Raw genomic sequence first — 25,791 nt, forward strand, 5'->3', positions numbered from 1 at the left:
GAATTAGGTTAATTATCACCTGAAGCACTTCCGGGTAGGCTATAAGAAAAGCCTGCAGCCACTACTCGAGACGCCAGAGTTGGGAGGAGGAAGAGGACGACAAAGCTGCCTGGAGGAGTGAAGGAAGAAGAGAGTGATTTTTGTGGGTGTTTTTCCTTTGTTTGTGTGTTTTGGGACTGTGTACTGCCTGTGGGACATGGAGAAGATGTGCCCCACGGCTGAAGAACAAATAAATCTTTTGTTTTCACATGCCTCTGGTGTCAGTCTGTGTCGGGTTGGCGCCAACCAAGCACTTCTGCCACACAACATAAGACAATACAACATGCATTTCTGTATATTTATAGTATGCCTCTCTTTTAAAGGCTTCAGCTCATCTTATATATAAATGTCTACGTGTGGAAGTGTGTGTGTCTGTCTGTCCGGCCCGAAAGTGAGAGATGGAGTCGGGGTAAGGGCTCCACCTCCGGGGATATACAGGCAAGGCGAGCACATCGGTAAAACGAAACCTCCGAAGAAAGACAGTCGCTTAGCCGCTAATGCACAAGCGATGCGAGTATGTCGGCAAAACGAAACCTCCTAGGAGAGAGACGCCCAGAGTAGTTCCTTTCAATTACCTGACATCACTAATAGTTTTTAGGACCCCGGGCTTACACAGCTAGTTAAAAATATATATTCAAAATCACTTCAGGGCATTTTTGAACAAATAAAAGCATTTCACATTTATGGAAACAACTGAAGATCACTTAGCTGTGAAACTTTGAAACATCCGCAAAATATAAATTTAATTGTACGACATTTAATGTTTTAAATTTTGTTCTTTTTTTAACAATTCGGCCAGCACATTGGTGCGGTGGTTAGTGTTATCACCTCACAGCAGCAGAGTCCTGAGCTTGTGTGGATTTTGCACTTTCCTCCCATGTTTATAGGAGTTTTGTTTCGAGTACCCCAGTTTTCCCTCCGTATCTCAAGAATGTGTGTTAGATTAAGTATCAACTTTAAATTGGCACAGTATGAGACTGCATTTTAGCGTGCACTGCCATGACATGCTGCCCTGTCCAGGGTCGGATCCTGCTTAGCAAACAATGCTGCCATGATAGTTACTGGCTTCCTGGGATCTTGAACTGCTTAAGTGGGTTACAAAATGGATGGATGGATGACATATACTAATACTTCAAAGCTTATATTATGTTGCATTTTCTCAAATACAGTATGAGCAAGGTTAATTTAACTAAGAGAGGTGGCTTTGCTATTAAATAATAGAACTGCTGCTGAATCTAAAGCAGCCATCACGGTACAATAAAACTCGCATTGGTAATGAAATGCCTGTCTTTTATTAACAGATTTTACATACTGGTGTAATCAATTATTTATCATTTTTATTAAGAATTATTTTTATGACATAATGCATAAATATTTTCTTGAAGGGCAAAATGTAAAACATAAGTGGAAAAATATTTAAAATAGCAAGATTTTCCTGAAAACTGTAGTTTTAATTTTACAGCTGCTTTTGTTGTTTAATAATTGTTCATACAATATTTTCTTTTCATTACTTGTGCATTGTGAAGAGGCGGCTGAACACACTCCAGGGAGACATCGTTGCTCCTCCGAAACCCCCTCTTAAACGGTGATACAATAGGAAACGATTTTTTTTTTTTTTTACCTCCTCTTTGCTCGATCAGCTGCTGGCTTGCTGCTGTGACGTGTAATCTGCATCTTGTGCGGCGCACTTCTATCATATCACCTATGTCCATATATTTCATCTCTTTTCGCTTTTACCTTTTCATCAATATCACATTGAATTTTGATTCCGTGTTTGGAATTACATCATGACAACACAACGTCTAACTGCCCGTGAGTGAATATCGTTTCTTTCTCTCTATAAGAAATGTGTCTGACAATAGCATTCACACAAATGAGAAATGATTTCTCTTGTGGGATTTCGCTTTCACCAAACAACAAATATTTTAATTTTCACAGATACACCTCCTCATTGGGAAGAAACACTACTTATTTTTTCCTTGATGGCAACATGAAATTAGACGATTAGTTTAAATCCGAACAATACAATATATTCAATCACTTTTCGCCGTTCCATTATTTCACCAAGTAATAATTTCTGTTTGTTTGCACTAATGCGATCTTTACTATCCTCTTTTTGAGACTTTTGAATTTTAGTACTTCCATTATCTCTAACCTTCTCTGCATGTGTACCGTGACAACATTTTTTAATTCTTTACGACGTTCTACTTTGTCATCTACTCTTTGTTTTATTTCAGAACCCGGGCATGGTTGAATCTCTTGGCACAAAGACTCGTCTCGCGGGATGTAAAAGTATCTCTCTGAGAAAATCATGTCTCGTCACCTTCCAAGATTTTTTTTATAATAGAGAGATATCACAAACTTGCTTTTAGTCTTCAGTCAGACGACTTTATCTTCTACGAAGCAGACACTGGTGTGAATTATAAAGTAGTGAACTGAGATCAGTGCTCACTACTGAGGTGCGGCCTACCTTTTGGCAACCAAGTGATCTGGCTGGAACTGAATAAAGTAAAATGACAAAAACAAAACAGATCGGTGTTGTTCTGGAGACAGGAAAACACTGACCCTGCTCAGGAATGGATAACAAAGAGAAAAATTAATTAGGAGTTTGAATTGTGGACTCAGAGGATATGCTGACTATCAGACTGGCTGGGATGAAACACTGCACTAAACGTAGCTTTCCAGAATAGAGTTTGCTCGCTCCCAGACCACAAAATATACGCAAATAAATTAGATAAAGAGTTATTTCTTCTTAATATACTGTGCAATTGGGTTTAAGGTTGGGTCTTTTGAAAGTTTTTAATATATTTCAGTAACTCATTCTCTACTTCTAAAGAGATACAGTAAACTGGTAGTTACTGAGTATGCAGATGTTAAACATACGAGGGACGCTCAAAAAGTTTCCGCACTTTTATATTTTTGTTGGAAACGGTGAAGGCAGGAGTAGTAATTGGGCATTAAAAAGTTGGTACGACACTGGGGAAATTGCATTGCAAACGAAGGTGACTATGTAGAAACGTGAAATAATTTGTTTTTGAATTTCATAATAAAAAGAGTTAAAAAAAAGTACCGGAAACTCTTTGAATGTCCCTCGTATACATCTCAGTGATTTCTTAATGAACAGACCTTCATACTGCACAGTAAATAAATGTTTCTGAGCATCACACTTTCTCAGACTATACACAAAACAACTATAAAAAATAATACTGAAGACTTCAGTAATTAATGTTATTCTTAAAACTATCTGACAAATAAATATTTTAGTAATTTAAAGTTGAACATGCAAGTGGTTGAAAGCTCTTTAAGAGCAAGGACAGTAGAAAAATGGCATGCATAGCTAAATGCACATAATGACTATGCAGCCATGCAAAAAGCAGTGATTGTTTCAATGGCTTAATGCTAACATACATTCAAAGAGCACATAGCTGGCATAAGTCAAAGATTAAAAGGGACCGAGGGATATAATACACTGTATAGTATGCAATGCAAAAGGGTCTCTGAAGGAATACTTAGCGCTGCTAGGGTAATCATTCAATCTCCATTAACCATGAGTCTTTATTTGAACTATTAAACACTTTATAACATGTACCTGACTGTACTGTAAAATCCACATAATGATGATGTACAGTATACCACTGAATGCATTTTATCACAAGTGATTAAGCCAACAGATTTGACTTGACATTTATAATAAATATGCTACTTTCACAAGGTTTTTTTAACTTGAATGCACGATTTTGCTCATTTTTGATAAGTTAGTGAAGTCATATGTAGGCCTACATCTATAAAACCAACAACAAAAAAATGCAGGTTATTCACACACTGTAAATAAAGAAAAGAACAATCTTTGGAGGCATAATTCAGCTAAATCGTTGTGTCTCTACTTTACTGTTTTTGGTGTAGAATCAACTTTCATTTCTCATTTTGCTAATTTGCTGATTTAATAAATGGACTTAGAGCTAATGAAACATTTTAACACATTAATACGAGGGACGTTCAAAAAGTTTCCGCGCTTTTATATTTTCATTGGAAACAGCGAAGGTGGAAGGAGTAATAATTGGGCATTATAAAGTTTTTATGATGCTAGAAAAATTGCATCGCAACGAAGGAGACTATGTAGAAAGATGATGCAATTTGTTTTGGAAATTCTTAACAGAGTTAAGAAAAAGTGTCGAAACGTTTTGAACATCCCTCGTATAAATGACAAAGAAAACCAAGACAACATTTGGCTCCCCACATTCAGTAAATCTTATCTGACATACTGTATTAGCAGCCTTAATTTTTACTTATTCAAATCAATTTCATTTTGTGAGTGAATCCAATAGGATACATATCCATATATTTGTTATTCTTTTATTTTTTAACAAGAAAAGGCTTTACAGCAGGGGTATCCAACTCCAGTCCTGGTAGGCCACAGTGGCTGCAGGTTTTCATCCTAACCCTTTTCCTAATCAGCAAGCAGTTTTCGTTGCTAATTAACTCCTTTGCCCTTCATTTTAATAGCCCTGTTTTTAAGGATTCAGTCCTCTAAATTGATTTGTTTCTTCATTAAATGGCAGCCAAACAGAAATGAAATGTGAAACGAGCTGACAGATGACCAGCTAAACTGGAACGTCAAACTCCAGCCAATTTCACTCCAACCAGTTTCTTAATGAGAGGCTGATGTGCTGTTGATGAAAGCCGTTACTGAATATCAGGACTTGTTGCTGCTCTCGTTCTGCCACAACAGACTGTTGATTTCCTGTTTTTCTAAGACCACCGTCAAGATGTTTTGGTGACCTGAGCAGGCCAACATGACCGAGACCTTCACCTTTCTTTATTTTTAGGTTAGCTGGTCACATGTCGGCTTGTTTTGTGTTTCATTATTGTTTGGCTGCTCATTAAGGAAAAAGGAACAACTAAGGGGGGTCTGAGTCACGTCAACTAAAACGAAAGCAAAGCAAGTTAATGGGCAGCAAAAACGGCTCACAAATTAAGACGATGGTTAGAATGAAAACCTGCAGCCACTGTGGCCCACCAGGACTGGAGTTGGACACCCCTGCTTTGCAGCAATATTGGCTTTGTACCGAGTAATGTATAATTCACTGAAATCTTAGAAACATAATACTGATTGAGCATGACTAATCTGAAATTTCAAAATCAAACTAAAATCGTTGTTCAGTTACAGCAATAGTGTAGGTATCAACGTGAAGTTAAAAGAACTGGCAGCTGTGTTCTATGGTATAAAAATATGAATTGTAAAATATTCATTGGAAATAATCAATGTATCACACCACATCAACAGGAGGTGAAAAGGACTGCTGTTAAGAGAGCTGATGATGAAGATCCACAGGAAATGCAGATTTCAGTACTGAAAACACCAGAATCAGTAAATTTACCTAATGACACCAGCAGAAGCACAGATGTGACTGCATAGAATCCACCCTCTGACTGAATCCCTTAATGAATAACTAAGGGAAAGTAACATTATTGCCTAATTGGAAATTCAAAAGTGCCTTGCCAGAATAGATAGATAGATAGATAGATAGATAGATAGATAGATAGATAGATAGATAGATAGATAGATAGATAGATAGATAGATAGATAGATAGATAGATAGATAGATAGATAGATAGATAGATAGATAGATAGATAGATAGATAGATAGATAGATAGATAGATAGATAGATAGATAGATAGATAGATAGATAGATACTTTATTAATCCCAATGGGAAATTCACATTCTTCAGCAGCAGCATACTGATACAATAAATAATATTAAATTAAAGAATGATAATAATGCAGGTGAAAAACAGACAATAACTATGTATAATGTTAAATGTTAACGTTTACCCCCCTGGATGGAATTAAAGAGTCGCATAGTTTGGGGGAGGAACGATCTCCTCAATCTGTCAGTGGAGCAGGACAGTGACAGCAGTCTGTCACTGAAGCTGCTCTTCTGTCTGGAGATGATACTATTAAGTGGATGCAGTGGATTCTCCATAATTGATAGGAGCCTGCTGAGCACCCTTCGCTCTGCCACAGATGTTAAACTGTCCAATATGTCTGCAGTGCTCTAACACACATTAGGTACACAAACCACAATGCTTATCTATACTCTATTTGCTGTTGTTATGCCATATAGTGATGGAATAGTTAGCAGATAGAAGGAAGTCTTAAACGTGTGGAGCCAAGAAGTTGCAGTGATCTACATGTGAGTGTGTGTGTCTCTTCTGTCACCTCACTCACTCAGGTCAGGTCAGGTTGGGGAGTATACACTGGTACAACGTGTTGATAGATAGATAGATAGATAGATAGATAAGATAGATAGATAGATAGATAGATAGATAGATAGATAGATAGATAGATAGATAGATAGATAGATAGATAGATAGATAGATAGATAGATAGATAGATAGATAGATAGATAGATAGATAGATAGATAGATAGATAGATAGATAGATAGATAGATAGATAGATGACGCACCCATCACACGACGAAACAACTCGGGATCCTGGTTGGTCACCCCCCAGGCAGACACATCCAGTCCCACTGTACGAAAATAAACCTCAATCTGCAGCAGCCAGGTGTTACGTGGGTGTCCCCTTGGCTGGGTCGAACCACTTGGGTCCTAAACAAAGAGGGTCCTGTGAGCTGGATCATCCTCGGGGAATTGTGCCACATGGCCATAGTACCGTAACTGAGGCTCCCTCACAATGCAGATAATGTGCTTCATTTGGGACTCTGTGAGCAACAGAAAGTCAAACCAGCGGTACCCAAGAATCCTCACTCATTACAATGTACAAATTACTCATTAAACTTCAGTTACCTTCTGCTACTGACATCCTGAATGCATAACAGCTATTTTAGTTTTCTTTTTTTATTTTATTTTCTCACGACAGAAGTCTTTTGCATAAATTATACACTGGCGGTTTAAAGTGCACGGACTGGAGGAACTGAGGGTGGGTGTTTTAGGAAAATGCAAATATGCAAAATATGAAATTATTCCAAAATCCAAAAATATCTGAAATCTGAAAAAAGTCTTCTGGTCCCAGACATTTCATCTTAAGGATGCTCCAACGGCACTCAATTTATTATTTATTTTCAAAAGGTACACTTTTATAGATGACCCTAATGTGCTGTGTAGCCCAGTTTATATGATTAGCACCATTTCGAATTCTGTTCCTAAAATCACTGTGACTGATGATTTTTTTTTCCAAAATTTATTAGGAGGTCTTAGGATGAAAGGGAAATCTACGTGCTTCTTGGCCTTCACCCGTTGACACTCCATGTAACCCTTTCCAAACCCATTTACGTTTCCCACGATCCTTCTTCTAGCCGTATCAGCACCATTGTAGCAGTAGGGCACGTGAGATATTTATTCTGTAACAGCAACCCACCTCAAAACAAATAAAAGTCTTCTGCAAATTAAAAAAAACTCAAGGTCTACATTCACAATCATTTATCCTATTAAAGAATAAGTAAGAGGAATGGCATTTTAATTTTTGATGTAAGATTTTAGTCAAGCTTGTTTGCAGACACATAAAAAAAATGAACTCTTTTATGGACATTCTGAAATCAGACGAATACAAAAGAAAATGATTTTAATTTCCCAATAAGACAAATAGGTACATTAACTAACTGATATTATATAAAAATTACAACTTCATGGTGATGGATTTCATAAGCAAAGGCAAAAATATACTGCATCCAGATAGTAATTCAATTGCAAATTAACATTTTGCTGCTTTAAAGCTGCAAAAAAAAAAAAAAAAGCGTAAACAGGCATTTTATCTTGTGCTGAAAAGGGTGATTTATATTATTGTTCCTAAAAAAAAATGGAACCTCTCACCATATTACACAATTCTTCAAAACCTTACGTCTTTCTTAATAAGCCAGATATTGGTTTCCCAAATAAGATGTCAAAACCCTTCTTTCTCTGCCTAAGAGTTAATGAAACACATCAGATTTTGTTTAGAATGAAGAGACTGCTGAAGAGAGATGACCACAAATTATCTCAAACACTAGTTAATAAAATTTCAGCAATACTGTAAATGAATTCTGTGTAATACTAACAATCAGATTATTAAACCTAAAACATCATACAGCATGAAAGTGCCTGACATATTTAAGTTAATAATGAGCTGTTATTGTGTATGTATTAGTACAAACATTAAATGCATACATTTTAAGAGAAAATAGTACTTATCACCTATGAAACAAATGATGAATAATTAAGAGCTACTATAGCTTCAATGATGTAGCAGAGTAGAAGGACACTGAAACTACATAAAGCAAATTTTCTGTATATTTGGTATAGTACAATTCCCTAAAATATTCAGACTTAATGTTTCAGGTTTGACTCTCAATCAACTTTGTGTTTGTTCAAAATGCAAACACAATATGACTAAACTAAACTAAAAATCAGTCTTTTATACGAGGGACGTTCAAAAAGTTTCCGCACTTTCGCATTTTCGTTGAAGACAGGAGGAATGTAATTGGGTATTAAAAAGTTGGTACGACGCTGTGAAAATTGCATCACAAAGGAAGGTCACTATGTAGAAAAGTGATGTGATTTGTTTTTGAAAGTCTTAAAAAATAGAGTTAATAAAAAGTGCTGAAACTTTTTGAACGTTTGTGTGGTCACATTCTGTAATAGAAAAATAAAGAACATAACATTTTTAAAGGGTTTTCAGCTATTACAGAAATATACTACAGCTGGTCTGTTGGACACAAACAGACACAAACTTTGCTCTTCAGCTCTGTTCCTTTATTATCTTGAACAAGCATCTTGCAAAAATCTGAACACAGTGCTAGTTTCCGACATTCGTCTCTGAAACTTGGAAACTAATATTCTCATAAGTAAACCTTAATACAGTTATTTACAAGTACACTTTGAAATAAAAATATAAAATCCAATTTTCTCATCCAGGTCACTGTCATGGCAGGCAGGCCCCCATCTCGGCAGCAAGAGGCAAAAGTCTGGAGTCTACGATTCCTCCCAGGGTACATACAGGGTCACACACTCTGGTAAAAAATATCCAAACCCTGCACTCTTGCAACTTCAAGAAAATTCCCTAAGATTTACAGGGGCCTCTGACTGTGTGCAATGAGTGAGACTGTCATCATTTCAGGATAACAATTCCTGTCTGTGAGTATCACACGATAGATGTGAAACAAAAAAAAAATAATAATAATAAAACCAAACAGCATTTTCACATTTTTAAAGGCGAAATTATCAGAAAGTAAAAAATTAGGAGTAGTGATAAGCCAGTGATTCACATGAGATTGAATCACTACAGGGAAAAAAACGTACAAATCTACTGTAACATTTCGTGACCTGTAAAATTTGCACTTTTGACACAGGAAGAAATGTGTTTAGTCTCTCCCTCTCTCTCTATTATATATTATATATATATATATATATATATATATATATATATATATATATATACACACAGACAGTGCATCCGGAAAGTATTCACAGCGCATCACTTTTTCCACCTTTTGTTATGTTACAGCCTTATTCCAAAATGGATTAAATTTATTTTTTTCCTCAGAATTCTACACACAACACCCCATAATGACAACATGAAAAAAGTTTACTTGAGGTTTTTGCAAATTTATTAAAAATAAAAAAACTGAGAAATCACATGTACATAAGTATTCACAGCCTTTGCCATGAAGCTCAAAATTGAGCTCAGATGCATCCTGAATCCCCTGATCATCCTTGAGATGTTTCTGCAGCTTCATTGGAGTCCACCTGTGGTAAATTCAGTTGACTGGACATGATTTGGAAAGGCACACACCTGTCTATATAAGGTCCCACAGTTGACAGTTCATGTCAGGGCACAAACCAAGCATGAAGTCAAAGGAATTGTCTGTAGACCTCCGAGACAGGATTGTCTCGAGGCACAAATCTGGGGATGGTTACAGAAAAATTTCTGCTGCTTTGAAGGTCCCAATGAGCACAGTGGCCTCCATCATCCGTAAGTGGAAGAAGTTCGAAACCACCAGGACTCTTCCTAGAGCTGGCCGGCCATCTAAACTGAGCGATCAGGGGAGAAGGGCCTTAGTCAGGGAGGTGACCAAGAACCCGATGGTCACTCTGTCAGAGCTCCAGAGGTCCTCTGTGGAGAGAGGAGAACCTTCCAGAAGGACAACCATCTCTGCAGCAATCCACCAATCAGGCCTGTATGGTAGAGTGGCCAGACGGAAGCAACTCCTTAGTAAAAGCCCGCCTGGAGTTTGCCAAAATGCCCCTGAAGAACTCTCAGACCATGAGAAAGAAAATTCTCCGGTCTGATAAGACAAAGATTGAACTCTTTGGTGTGAATGCCAGGCGTCACGTTTGGAGGAAACCTGGCACCATCCCTACAGTGAAGCATGGTGGTGGCAGCATCATGCTGTGGGGATGTTTTTCAGTGGCAGAACTGGGAGACTAGTCAGGATAAAGGGAAAGATGACTGCAGCAATGTACAGAGACATCCTGGATGAAAACCTGCTCCAGATTAGGAGGTGTGCCAAGCTTGTGGCATCATATTCAAAAAGACTTGAGGCTGTAATTGCTGCCAAAGGTGCATCGACAAAGTATTGAGCAAAGGCTGTGAATACTTATAATACATGTGATTTCTCAGTTTTTTTTATTTTTAATAAATTTGCAAAAATCTCAAGTAAACTTTTTTCACGTTGTCATTATGGGGTGTTGTGTGTAGAATTCTGAGGAAAAAAATGAATTTAATCCATTTTGAATAAGGCTGTAACATAACAAAATGTGGAAAAAGTGATGCGCTGTGAATACTTTCCCGATGCACTTTATATATATATATATATATATATATATATATATATATATATATATATATATATATATACTGTATATATATATATATTGTGACGGGCAGCCGGGACCCATGCCCGGCCGGGACACCCCTGCTGCATATGTTCCGGGGAAGCCACCATGGGCTCTTCAGTACCTCCCCCAGGACGCATGGTGACAGCCTCCCTGTGTGAAGGTGGTGCCTCAGTTTCCCGCAGGGAAACCTTGTGGGAATCTGGGGTGGCCGCCAGGGGCTGCTGCATGGCTCCAGGAGCCAACCTGGGCACCTCTACAGCCCCGCCCAGAGGTGCAATTAGCAACAGGTGATCAAGCACCTGGAGCACCTATAAAAAGGGCCAGCATCCACCACTCAGGAACCAGAATCGGGAGGAAGAGGATGTGGTTGCCTGGGAGGAGTGGTGGTGCCTTTTGGGACTGTGTATTGCCTGTGGGGTTCACGGAGAAGACGTGCCCCACAGGTGAAGAAAAATAACAGTCTTGTGTGTTTTTACATGTGCCTCTGAGTGAGTCTGTGCTGGGTCTGGCGCTATATAGCGCCTTTATCACAATATATATATATATATATATATATATATATATATATATATATATATACATATATATATATATATACATATATATATATATATATATATATATATATACATATATATATATATATATATATATATATATATATATATATATATATATATATATATATATATATATATATATATATATATATATATATATATATATATAAATCCAATGTCTGTCTGCTTTTCATGAGAGAATTACTTAACGGATTTAGATCAGGTTTTTTTCTATAATTTGCTTGAACATTCCAGTTGATTTTGCGACTTCTCTCATTGCACTAAGTATCATAGTTCGCTTGTGGTACCCATTTATTTGCGTGAATCCGACAGACATGCAGCGGGCCAAGAGGAGGGGGACAGGGCATCCTCAGTCACACACCAGCCTCGGGGCGTGCCTTACATCCACTTAGCTAGCGAACGAGAGAACTACTTAACAGATTTAGATCGGGTTTTTTTCTGTAATTTGCTTGAACATTCTGGTTGATTTTTTGACTTCTTTCATCGCGCTAAGAATCATAGTTCACTTGCTGGAGCAATATATTCACAATAATCTGAGACAGAGGCTGCAGCCAAGGGGAGGGGGAAGCATAACGTCAGGAGTGGGGAGCCAGGCAGGGCCCTCCTCAGTGTCCTGTTTCACTACTATGCGGGCAAAGCCATTGGGGATGGCTAGTTTATTTATAAAACCTTTCTTTCACCCCCAATATTTTAATCTAAGATGCAATATTTTTCTCCGTGTGCTGTAGCATTAAGAAATGTGTTTTCTGGTGTGTGCAAGACTGGATTAGATGGGCCAAGCTGGCCCTGCATGTTCTTATCTTATATATAATCAGTTATTTGTGCAGGCTTGAGGCCACAACATTTTACTTTTCCCCCCTTCCTGTGGTGCAAGCTTAACCCCCACAACTTCTCAAAATATGAAACAGATGGACACAAAAAAATTTCTAGCCATGTTACATTTCCAAAAAAATATGTTACTCCCCGCGACTTTCAACTAAACCCTTATTCTGCGAGATATACGAGTCTAAAAAGGGGTGTGATGTGCTGCCTAGCCCTTAGGGAGCTCTAATCCTTTGTCACACACGTGCACTTGGGAGGCAGTTAAAGGGCCTGAATGAGGGCAACTCCACGCCAGACCTTGGGGGTGTTAGAGAGTACTGACCCTTTCTCTCTTTCCACTGCTGACTGATTATGGGAAATTCCTCCTGATTCCGAGGATGGCACTTTCATTTCCAGCCTTGATAACAACACTTCCAGTTCCGGCCCTGATGACATCACTTCTGGCTCTGGTCCTAATGACATCACTTCCTATCCACCGGACTCAAATCTGTACTCAATTGTACATAAAACTTAACTCTTTGGCAGCCAGGAAACAACATACGGGTGGCTGCCCCAACTCTTTTTGTGGCTCACTTGCGTCTTCCTTGACACCTTGCTTCCCACCACAAAAAAGCATATAAAAACAACTCTTTAGCAAGTTTTGCATTTTACAATTTAGTGTTAATTTCAAGAAACTGTATGCAAAACAAAAATTTGCTGTTTCACTCATCACTTAAATAGGAGATTAAGAATACCCTTATAATAAAAATGTTTGGCACTAAAGGTGCCCCTCCAAACCAGGGAACAGGTCAAGATGTGAATTCTGCATTGTAGGTTAACCAGTGCACGGTGAGGAGTGGATTTCAAAGAGCCAAACACCAAGAGCGTTCACTAATACTGGCATACAGGGTAGGGTGGGAACATAGTCATACATCAAAACATTTAACCTTAGAGCACATCTGACCGTTTGCTACTTGGTATGATCAAGTGAAAATCTGCAAAACAGGTCTTGTGGTCATATAAAGAGGAAATTAAAACTTTGTGAGCTAACAAGTAAGACATTATAAATCATAAAAACAAAATAACATCCCTTTCTTAATTTAATACCCCCCCCCCCCCCCCCCCGCATTTAAATATGGCACAGATACCATACTGCTCTTTAACAGGGCACAGAAAAATATGGCAAAAAATTCACCTTTAAACAGAACAATAACCGAATGCACAGAGATAAAGCTACATTGGCGTGGCTCTGGAATCCAAAGGTGAATGTTTTTGAGCGTCCCAGTCAACTTGCTCACTTCAGCCCCATCAAGAATTTGTGTCATCCATAAGTGATATCCAAGCAGCCTGAGGGAGGAAAAAAAAGATAAAGAAGATAAAAAAGAAACTCCTCGTAAAAAGAGTGCAAAGTCAAAATGACTTAAAGCTGCAATCAAGTGAGCTGCCATCAGATATTAAATGTGAAGGTCGGATTTATTCATGCAAGCAGCATACATTATTTCACTTACTCATTTTTACTTGAGATATCTGCATGTGAAATGTTTCAATGTGAGCTGGTCGTTTAAGATTAAAAATATTGTCTCTGGTTTGAAAATCAAATCTGACCATTTTCTAAACCCAAGGGGATTGCAAAACGTGCAGCCAATATTCCAAAGGGTTGATTACTTTCACAAGGTATTAATAAACTGATTCGGGTCATTGTTTCCGTACAAAAATATAAATGTTACGCATTCGACAAATTAAGTAGATTGATAAAAAAATGTATTAGAGCTTTATTGAACCAGAAGCTATCTGCCGTACGTATGTGTAAGGGAGAAATCCACTCTGGTCAGGGTGCCGTCCACACACACGTCCTCACTCAGACCAACTCAGAAAGTCTTATTTAATCAAAGGGGGCTGTAGGAGGGAAGCAAAGTGCTGAGCTGAAGCCAACCTGAATACAAGGGAAATAACTGTACCCAGCTATACACAAAATTATTATAAATCATCTACGTTTGATTTAATGTAAATTAAAGGAAATGTTTTGAAACATTATAGTTTTTTTCTTTTGGATAATTTATTGAATTTATTAAAGGCATATAACATTCCATAGAATCAAGTCAAACTTAACAAAACTAAAATCAAATCAATGCCCACCTGTGAGAAAGACGGGAAGGCCAACGGCCAGAGTAAAACTGTTAAGAGTAGTAAAGAGAGAAAGGAGTCTTTTCTCCCAATTTAAACGCTTATTGTAAAATGTTATTGATTAGATCCTGCCATTGTTATAAAAAAAGTTTTGAGCAGATCCTCTAAGTGAGAATTTGATTTTTTCCAATTTCAAATAGTAATAGGGGGCTCTGCCCCCTGCTCATTTCGCTTGCCAACCCCCGGGTGGGTGCTATGCGCTAGCCACTTCGTGGATCTGCTGCTCGCGTATAGGGAAGTGGATGTACAATTTAAACAGATTGTTATTTTCATGGGAACTGTCACATATGCATAATAGAACTAACTATTTTACATTACAGTGAGTAATTAACCATAGTAAAAACTAGTAAAACGTAATAAATTTAAAGAAAATTATGTTGCATGTTGCGTTAGAGGTATTCATTGCGTGATACATTTTTATTCTGTTTGGCTTTGAAATTAACATGCAAATACTTTTTAAACTAACACTTTTACTGTAAAACTTTTTGAATTTTGATTCCGTGTTTGGACTTACATCGTGACAACGCAACGTATAACTGCCTGTGAGTGAATATCATTTCTTTCTGTCTAATAAATAAACCGAAATTTTCGAATATTTGTCCCTGTGATTTCTTAATTGTCATATACAATACATCCTTCTTTCAACAGTAATTCGGACGGTGTTAACGGTTGTAGATATTCTACGAGATATTTTAAGTTGATGTTTTCATCTTGCGCATGATCACCAACAACTGTTTCAGCATAGTCTATTGATATGCATTTAACCAATCTGCCGTGTTACCGATCGACATTTTTGGCATTAATTCGTTTGACTTCATCGTTTCTTGGTGCTAGGATTGCCCATGTACTCATTTATTCTGTTGATTACCCTTCTGGATGAAATTCTTCAATAAGATTTAGCCGTAATACGTCTTCTTTTATTGGGATCTTAAAGTGAGGAAAATGTAAAAAATTTATAAGAGCTGAGATCGCAGGAACGGTGTATGACAAAAGCATTCACACAAATGAGAGGTGAAAGGACCGCAGGGTGTGGGCCGTTAACCGGAAATGGTTAAGAGGAGGGCGGCACTTGAAAAAATCTCTTGCCAATAGTCTCGTCTTGCAGGACTTGAAAAAATCTCTTGGAACTAGTCTCGTCTAAAGATTTTTTTCTTTTATAATAGAGAGATATAACATCAGTTTCCACTGACTTAAAAGAGGTGAGTTAGGATTCTTCCAGTTGAGTGAGATAAATCTACATGCTAATAGTCAGGTAAAGGCAATTCCAATTTGTTTGTCCTTCTCCACTTTAAGCCCCTCTGTGAGCCCACCAAACACAGCTATTAATGGGTTAGGAGTGATTCTGACCCCAAGGCTGTCTGATAGCCATTCAAAAATGTTGGTCCAGAATGATGTTAATTTGATGCTTGTCCAAAACACGTGGCCTAGTGAGGCTGGAGCTCGATTGTAACGTTGTCACTTTGGATCTCGCCCTGGAAACATTTTGGATAATTTTAAATGAGATAAGATGTACTCGATAAAACATTTTAAGTTGAATAATTGAATGCTTTGCGCAGGGGAGCTGTCAAAAGGCAGGGCCTGCTAAAACCCATTGCGGCACTTCTTGTGTGATTTTGGGCTATACAAAACATAAATTGTATTGTATTGTATTGTATGTGGAGCTCGAGTGACTTCTGTGCGTGGCTGCCTTCCACTCCGTTTCTGAGATGCTGAGTGAGAAATCCTTTTCCCTATGTACTCTGGGATCCTTAAAAGGAAGGGACTTTAAAATGTTTTTATATATTATAGAGGCCCTAAGACTGATCAACAACACCAACATTTATTTCTACAGCACGTTTTCATACAAATGATGTACTTCAAAGTGCTTTACAGGATGAAGAAAGAAAAAAAAAGAAAAAATATAAAAAGAAAATTAGGCAATAATAATTAACATAGAATAAAAGTAAGGTCCGATGGCCAGGGAGGACAGAAAAAAACAAAAAAAAAAAAAACGGCTGGAGAAAAAAAAAATCTGCAGGGGTTCCGAGGCCACGAGACCACCAAGCCCCCACTGGGCACTCTACCTGACATAAATGATCTCAATCAGTCCTCAATGTCTCTTCTGGAATAGGAATAGGCGGGAGGTGAGGAAAACTGGGCAGATTTCATTAAAGTCTAGTCTTAGGAGAATAATTAAAATCTTTAGGATTAAGCAGGCTTAGAAAACGGTACGGTATGGTATTTTAAAACAGGTAATCAGATAGATAGATAGATAGATAGATAGATAGATAGATAGATAGATAGATAGATAGATAGATAGATAGATAGATAGATAGATAGATAGATAGATAGATAGATACTTTATTAATCCGCTCAGGTCATCTCTTAAAAACAGGAATCTAAAGATTACGAGATTAGATAAATAATTAACATTACACCCCAAAACGAGTGAAACTGCATAAAAATGTCAAGCTGCGTGCAATCCTCGACAGTTTTACTGATTTATTTCTCAACTTACTGTACATTCTGTAAATAAATATTAGGCTGTGGGGCGTCGAGCCTATCCAGTTGTACTGGTCTCAAGGTGCTAACCAGCATTCACGTGGGCACCAGTCCACTGCACAGTACCTGCCCTCTTAACTCCAGCTGGGCCTTTTTTTTTAGGGTTGGGTTCACAGGAGGTAAACCCCGAAACTGTGAGTCCAAGCAATTCAAATAAAATATACACTACCTTTTGCTTGATAAATGAACCCAATTCTAACTGAAAGAATTTATCGACAATCAAAAAGATTTTTATGACCCAGCCCTAAATTTCAGTTTTCAAGGAACTGATGCATCAATTGGCACAAAAAAATCTCAAAAGTGCTGCCAGAGAATAAAGGCCATTAATACCAGGTGTTTTAACGAATCTTCCCAATTTGCACTCTTTGTATTTTATTTGCCTGAGAAAGACAAACGGAGTCAATCAAAGATACCCTCGGGAAGACGAGGCAGTGCAATGTGGCAAAGAAATGTGAATTGCGCTACTTAAGACATTTGAACCAGATTGTTTAATGGAATCTTGGAAAGTGAGAGGATGACTGAGGAGTGGAGAAGAAGTGTACTGGTGCCGATATTTAAGAATAAGGGGGATGTGCAGGACTGTAGTAACTACAGGGGGATAAAATTAATGAGCCACAGCATGAAGTTATGGGAAAGAGTAGTGGAAGCTCGGTTAAGAAGTGAGGTGATGATTAGTGAGCAGCAGTTTGGTTTCATGCCAGGAAAGAGCACAACAGTTGTGATGTTTGCTCTGAGGGTGTTGATGGAGAAGTTTAGAGAAGGCCAGAAGGAGTTGCATTGCGTCTTTGTGGACCTGGAGAAAGCATATGACAGGGTGCCTCAAGAGGAGCTGTGGTATTGTATGAGGAAGTCAGGAGTGGCAGAGAAGTATGTAAGAGTGGTACAGGACATGTACGAGGGAAGTGTGACTGTGGTGAGGTCTGCAGTAGGAGCGACGGATGCATTCAGTGTGGAGGTGGGATTACATCAGGGATCGGCTCTGAGCAATGGTGATGGACAAATTGGCAGACGAGATTAGACAGGAGTCCCCATGGACTATGATGTTTGCTGATGACATTGTGATCCGCAGCGAGAGTAGGGAGCAGGTCAAGGAGACCCTGGAGAGGTGGAGATATGGGAGGAGAGGAATGAAGGTCAGCAGGAACAACAGAGAATACATGTGTGTGAATGAGAGGGAGGTCAGTGGAATGGTGAGGATGCAGGGAGTAGAGTTGTCGAAAGTGGATGAGTTTAAATACTTGGGATCAACAGTACAGAATAACGGGGATTGTGGAAGAGAAGTGAAAAAGAGAGTGCAGGTAGGGTGGAGAAGAGTGTCAGGAGTGATTTGTGACAGACGGGTATGAGCAAGAGTGACAGGGAAGGTCTACAAGATGGTAGTGAGACCATCTATGTCGTATGGGTTGGAGACGGTGGCACTGACCAGAAAGCAGGAGACAGAACTGGAGGTGACAGAGTTAAAGATGCTAAGATTTGCATTGGGTGTGACGAGGATGGACAGGATTAGAAACGAGGACATTAGAGGGTCAGCTCAGGTTGGATGGTTGGGAGACAAAGTCAGAGAGGCGAGATTGCGTTGGTTTGGACATGTGCAGAGGAGAGATGCTGAGTATATTGGGAGAAGGATGCTAAGGATAGAGCTGCCAGGGAAGAGGAACAGAGGAAGGCCTAAGAGAAGGTTTATGGATGTGGCGAGAGAGAACATGCAGGTGATGGGGGTAACAGAGCAAGATGATGAGGACAGAAAGATATGGAAGAAGATGATCCACTGTGGCAACCCCTAATGGGAGCAGCCGAAAGAAGAAGAAGACATTTTCACATAAAAGTCTTTCTTGTGCAGTACTGTGTTTGACTTATCTGAAATCTGAAAAAATACTTCTGGTCCCAGACATTTCAGCTTAAGGATGCTCCACCTGCATTCAATTTATTGTTTTATTTTCAAAAAGTACATTATAATTAATGACCTTAATGTGCTATGTAGCCCAGTTTACATGATTAGCACCATTTCGACTTCTGTCCCTAAAGTCACTGTGACTTATGATTTTTTTCTTAATTTATTAGGAGGTATTAGGATGAAAGGGCAATCTACAAGCGTCTTGGCCTTCACCCGTTTACACTTCATGCTACCCTTTCCAAACCCATTTACGTTTCCCATTATCCTTCCTCTAGCCGTATCAGCACCATTGTGGCAGAAGGGTGTGTGAGATATTTACTCTGTAACTGCCACCTACCTGAAATCTTTAAATAAAAGTGTTCATCAGCAAATTAAAAAAAAAACTCACAATCATGTATCCCATTAAACAATAAGTAAGAGGAATACATTACTGCATCTAAATTTTAACTGTAAGGTTTTAGTCAGGCTTCTTTGCAGACACATAAGAAAAAATGAACTCTTTTGCGAACATCCTAAAAATCAGATAAATAAAAAAATTAAAGTAATTTTAATTTCCCAATAAGACAAACAGGTATATTAACTAAGTGATACTGTATAAAAATTACAGTACATTAACTGCAGCAGGGCCTTTTTTAGGGTTCGGTTCACAAAAACCAAAACTATGAGTCCAAGCAATTCAAATAAAATTCGATTGTGGCAAAGAAATATGAAGACATTTTCACATTAAAGTCTTTACTGCGTTCGACTTGCAGAGTGTTCAGCTTGCATAAACCATCTTATTTGTCTAAATGACGGTAACTTTATAAAGTCATTATTATTATTGTGCCATGCATGCTATTATCCTACTAGGCGCGTTGTGCGATTTAAATACATACGTGCCTGTTTATTAATCTACTTGATTGTGTAATGGTACGCTGACTTTGGAATAAAGCATTACTACGACTTGGTCGGGAGGCCCCTGAACTATACGACGCCTACCTCCGTGCACGACCTCTTATAATGATTTTGATACAACGAGCTATATGATAATGCAGCACGAAACTGGGGTCGCTCAACGAACGAAAAACATATTTAGGGGCCAGTATGGCATTTTCCTAATTGTCTATTAAGTAAATCCATAAAACTGAAACGGTAAAAAGAAAAAAAAAGAAATTATAATAAAGTGCCATCTTGCAAACGCGTCCGGGATGCATTTTACACAAGCGCGTGCGCGCCTGTACAAGCGCACATTTTCGCCTCCTCCACCGGATATTTCCGAAAGCCACGATCAACTGCAGTACCCGTCCTCCTTCCCGACGTATAAAACACCTTCACAGTTTCTCGGTTACAGCTTTACATATAAAATCTTAACGGAGGCAGGCATCACACTTTATTAGTGGAAATGTTAATTCGGCAACGACCACTACGGAGAAATTCAACACCACTGTAATCCTTAATCCAAGCCGCGTGTCGCTCCCCCTCAACAATGCAATATGTGTACAGTTTATTTTTTTTTTTGTCCGCAGTGCAGAACAAACCTCTACCACTCAATAGGAATCTAGCAACAACCCTCTTCCTCGCGACAGGCGGCGCAAGAGGACACCTGTTCCCAGATAGAAAAAAAAATCAAGCACCATGCGCTTTTGCGTCCGCCCAAATCAGTTCGCGTCCAATGTCCTATTCATAAATTCACCTCGTTCAGTTGGCGTCAGCTATTATCGTTACTCATTGGATAAAGACTACGAGATGGTCTTGTCACTCAACTCTAGTAGAAAAAAAAAAAGCTCCGCATATATTTAGTGGGAAGCATTTCAGAAGTGTACTACGTCCACGTGAGTAAAGCACTCTGGGAGATGTATTTCAGTGCCGGTGATGCCGTAAAGGTTTGGAACGAGCCAACATGCTTGTAAAAACTACATTTCCCGGCAGTACCTTCAGTCCTATTATAATAAGGCCTGCAGTGCAATGAATTTAACAGAATTATTCAAAGCTGAAATCACGTAGAACAATCTGTTTAATTAGTATTATTAAAACGAATGATGTTCAGTTTTTTGTGATTCTTTCTTCTTTAAGCGATAACCTTAGTAAAATACACACGCTTTAGATGAACAAGGTGCTACTGATGGGCGTTTACTACACACACAAACTACAATAGACAAGGTGCCGATGCAAGGCAAAGCGAATGGCTAAACAGAAACGTATACATACGAGGTATACGATGCGCGTTGAAAATATGTAATAGAAAACTTTTGCGTGCCTGACCTGTTTTTCTGCCGCCGGGCTAAGATCGCTGTTTTGGAAGCATCGCTGAAGTGCATTATTCGGCTTGCAGGGTCATTGCGGGTTTTTTGCTCATTTGCTGTTGCACCATCCTCCACCCTTCTCACTCGCTCGTCTTCTCCTCCTGAATCAGCATCACAGGGATTCTCCCACAATGCACTTCGAAGGGCTGCGCTCCGTTAACTGTCAGCAATAGCTTCTTACTTTAATGTGTTAGTTGCGTGGCAACTTGGCGAAAGTGTTGTAATAAGGACCATCAGGTAATGCTACGGAAGAATGTCAAACGTGAAGGTAAACCTGGCAACAATTAGCTTGGGAAATGTAAAAAAAAGGCACGTAACTAACCTTATCCTGCATTATTTTGGCCGGGTGAAACTGGTGCGTTGGCACTACGTTTTATATTTCCAATTAATAAACATCGATTAGCAACAGATGTTGAAATTTGAATGCTTGGACAGGAAAATTAATAAACGTGGCATTCTTCATATATAACAATTAATGCATTCATTGAATTTGTTCATTTATCAGGTTGTATATTTTAAACAGAAATGCTCATAGGTCTGCAAAGTTAAACTCATAAAAACTGTGAATAGTTATTTTTATTTGCATTCATGAACAAAATAAAAAATATATTTGGAATATTTCTCTCATGTCACATTTAAGCACAAAACTGAAAATAAATTATTTAATTTTTTTATTTTTGTTGCTCCAAATCAATTTAACATGAAAATATTTTGCCATACTAATATTTTGAAGCAATGTGTAAAGAAAAGAACAATATCTATTAATTTACTTTCATATAAATTCTCTAGTTTTTATCACTTCTTAGTTTTTTCATTTAAACATAATAATTCTTTACATTTATATAGCACTTTTCTCACTACTGAAAGCACTTTACGTAGTGAGTAGGAAGCCACTTCAACCACCACTAATGTGTAGCACCCACCTGGATGATTGGATGGCAGCCATTTTTGTGTCAATACTCTCACCACACATTAGCTGTTAGGAGGTGAAGGGGTGAGAGACAGAGAGAGACAGTCATTCAGTTAGAAATAGGGGAGGAATACGGGGCCAGAATGACCAGGCAAAGGTGGACAATTTAGCCAGGACACCAGGATACACCCTACTCTTTAGAGTCAGGACCTCGGTTTTATGTCTCCTCCGATGGACAGTGCCAGTTTTTATAGCACAGTGTCCTTGTCACTGTCATTGTCCTGAGGCATTGGGATCCACATTTAGACCACAGGGCAAGCGGCCCCTGATGGCCTCACCAACACCAACCCAAGCTTTTCCTAGATGGCCTCCCATCCAAGTGCTGACCGGGCCTGAACATTCTTAGCTTCAGGTGGATGACCTCTTCAGAAGTGCATGTGGTATACATTTTGCAGCCCGTCCTTTGTACACTTTTTCTGGTGTGTCCCTATGAATCATCAAGCGGTAGTTCACCATCATACTGTCATCCCGACGTCCCTGGTACCTTCATTCCATGTTCTTCACATCCTGATGGAGCCTGTCATCCTGCTCTTCATTCACTGCTCCAAGTCTATCAGGGAAAAACTTCAAATTTAAACTTCAAAAAGTGAACGTTGGCACTCATGTTGTAACCTATTTCAAAAAACGTTTCATTTTTTCACAATATGTTTATAACTTGGATCTTTACTGCTACTTAAAAACTTCTTTGAATGATACCCAAGCCTCTTGTTCCAGGCTGTTCATCGCACCATTAAATTAGGAATCAGAAATCAGTTTTCTAACATCAGGTTGGGCAGCAGTGAATGCGTGACAATAGATAGATAGATAGATAGATAGATAGATAGATAGATAGATAGATAGATAGATAGATAGATAGATAGATAGATAGATAGATAGATAGATAGATAGATAGATGACTGCGGTGGGTTGGTACCCTGCCCAGGATTGTTTCCTGCCTTGTGCCCTGTGTTGGCTGGGATTGGCTCCAGCAGACCCCCGTGACCCTGTGTTCGGATTCAGCGGGTTGGGAAATGGATGGATGGATAGATAGATGAATATAGTCTGAACACATATGAGAATGAATTAAAAGGAAGAACATTAAAAAGGAAGTTAAAGTTCATTATTCAGGTGTATTGCTGTCAGTATCGAGGATTCCCCGTATTGTTTCTTGACACACTTCACTGTTGAATGATTCGATGGCTGGAAGTCCTCCATGTTGGTGTGTCAGAAAGAGGATGTGCAGCTTTCTTCATAACGACACTCAGTTTTGTTTTCATTCTCTCCTTCACTACGAACTCCAGAAGGTCCACAGTACCTCCCATAACTGAGCCTCCCCTTTTAATTAGCTTGTTGATTCGGTGGGCCTCTCCTGAAGTGATGTTATCAGTTCAGCACACCACAGCACAGAAACTCACACTGGCCATCATAGAATTGTACAAGATATAAAGGATGTCACTTCCCACATTCAAGGAACACAGGCTCCTAAAGAAAAAGAGCCTGCTCTTCTGAGACCACTCCAACCTGTCATTAATGTGGACAGGACTGTTCCTTGTGGTGTTCCAGTGTCACTCACATCTGTTTCAGAGTCACAGTCCTTGAGTCTGTCAAACTGCCCAACAGATAGTCCATTAACCAGGACACCATAGACTCACCACCTGCATATCTCTGAGTTTACCCCTTAACAGGGATGGCTGGATGGTATTGAAGGTGCTGGAAAAATAAAAAACACATTCCTCGCAGTGCTGCCAGCTTTGTCCAGGTGAGAATAAGGCCTTGTGGAGCAGAAAGATAATTATATCCTCCATTCTGATCTTTGTCCAATAGGCAAATTGTAGTGGGTCCAGGTGTAAACCACAAAAGGACTCATACAGCCCAAGACCAGCTTCCCAAAGGTCCTCATGATGTAAGATGTAAGCACCACAGGTCTGTAGTCATTAGGTGAGGAGGCACCCGCCTTCCCTGGAACAGGAACAATGCAGGATGTTTACCACAGCAGCAGCACTTTCTGGAACATCAGAGCAACAGGTACAGTATATCTCTATATTTATAAGAGCCAAATCCCACTGACTCCCTCATCACAAAATCTCCCAAACCATGAGGATTTCGGACTTGAAATTTGGAATGTAGGTTGCTCTTGGCCCATAGGTGCTCACTAAAAAGTGGTTTTAAAAATTTCATGGTCCAAGCGCACAATTTCTTATAGTTTTTTAGACCCATTTGTATGTCGAACTTTAACGGATTTAGATCGGGGTTTTTTCTATAATTTCCTTGAACATTCCGTTGCTTTTACAACTTTCTCATTGTGGTAAGTATCATAGTTCACTTGCGGTATTGATTTATTAACACGAATTCTAGAGAGACTCATTGGGCTACGGGGCCCTCGTCACTCACACGTCTGCCTCGGGGTGTATCCTTAACTCTGCTTAGTTAGCGAACGAGAGAACTACTTAATGGATTTTTCTATAATTTGCTTGAACATTCTGGTTGATTTTGCAAATTCTCTCATTGCGCTAAGAATCATAGTTCGCTTGCAGGAGCGATATATTCATGCTAATCCGAGAGAGAGGCTGCGGGCAGAGGGGAGAGGGAAGTGTGACATGAGGATTGGGCAGCTGGGTGGGGCCCTCCTTGATGTTCTGTTTCACTAACACGCGGGCGAAGCTGTGGGGGATGGCTAGTATATCTATATGTGTGTACATACAATTTTATACACACACACATAAATATATAAATATGCACATATACATTATATATACATACAGTACACATATATAGTATACATATATATACACACATAAATATATAAATGTGCATTGTGACAGTTAGGGGGCACTCTCGTCCCCTTGAGCCCTCAGATCAGACGCCAGACACCAGATAAAAGTCCAATAATTAAATTTATTCGCACAATAATGTGCACCAAGCACCCTCCACTCCACAATACTCATAAATAATACAATAATCACAATCAATAGTCAATCCTCCACTCCCAGACGCGTTGTCACACTCCCTCCCAACTCAGCAGTTTCCCAGAATCCTTTATAGTCCTTGACCCGGAAGTGTTTCTGTCCCTCAGTCCATGTGACTTTCTATCACTTCCGGGTCAGGGGAAAACTCCTTTTCTTCATCCCGGAAGTACATAATTTCCTCTGTCGCTGTGACTAGAACATACTTCTGGGTTATAGGGAAAACATAAGTCTTTGGGCATCCCTGAGGTGTCCTCTGGCGGCCCCCACAGTATCCAGCAGGGCTGTGAATAAAGACTCCAATGTCCATGATGCCCTGCTGGCATTCGGGGCACCTCCATATTGCAGGGAGGACTCCATCTGGCGGCTTGGGGGTATTGGCAGGGAGAAACTGCCGGCCATATTCCACAGTATATATATCATCTTTATTTATATAACAATTCTAATGCTCGTCCCCTTTAATATACAGTACTCCCCATTTGCAATTACGCACCGATGCAGTCTTGGTTTCCACTGGTTGAAGGTGTGGAGCTGATCAGTTTCTGTCTGCTGTTTCAAGACATCTGACATTTTCTTCTTTACTGCATCCATTGACTCAAAACGTGTTAAGCATTTAAGATTTCAATTTAGGAAAAACAGACGCGGACAAGATAAGCAGTCTTCACCATAAGCCTCAGTAAGCATTTGAAAAGATTCCGTTGGTGTTTTGTTCAATTTTA

At 39.1% G+C, this 25,791-nt stretch overlaps 1 protein-coding gene across 1 annotated transcript in view; it reads right to left on the bottom strand.

The window, feature by feature from the left end:
• Positions 1-21,251, bottom strand: part of LOC114666065 (tau-tubulin kinase 1-like) — a 162,603-nt gene extending 141,352 nt beyond the window's left edge. The window contains exons 1-2 of the mRNA XM_051919541.1: positions 21,120-21,251; positions 13,455-13,606 (exon numbers count right to left, since the gene is read on the bottom strand). The gene's annotated coding sequence lies outside the window, so the exon portion shown is untranslated. The remainder of the gene's footprint in view (positions 1-13,454; positions 13,607-21,119) is intronic.
• Between the last annotated feature and the right edge of the window lie 4,540 nt (positions 21,252-25,791).

The sequence above is a fragment of the Erpetoichthys calabaricus genome, chromosome 15 (genome assembly GCF_900747795.2).
Source record: "Erpetoichthys calabaricus chromosome 15, fErpCal1.3, whole genome shotgun sequence".
Taxonomy (NCBI): domain Eukaryota; kingdom Metazoa; phylum Chordata; class Cladistia; order Polypteriformes; family Polypteridae; genus Erpetoichthys; species Erpetoichthys calabaricus.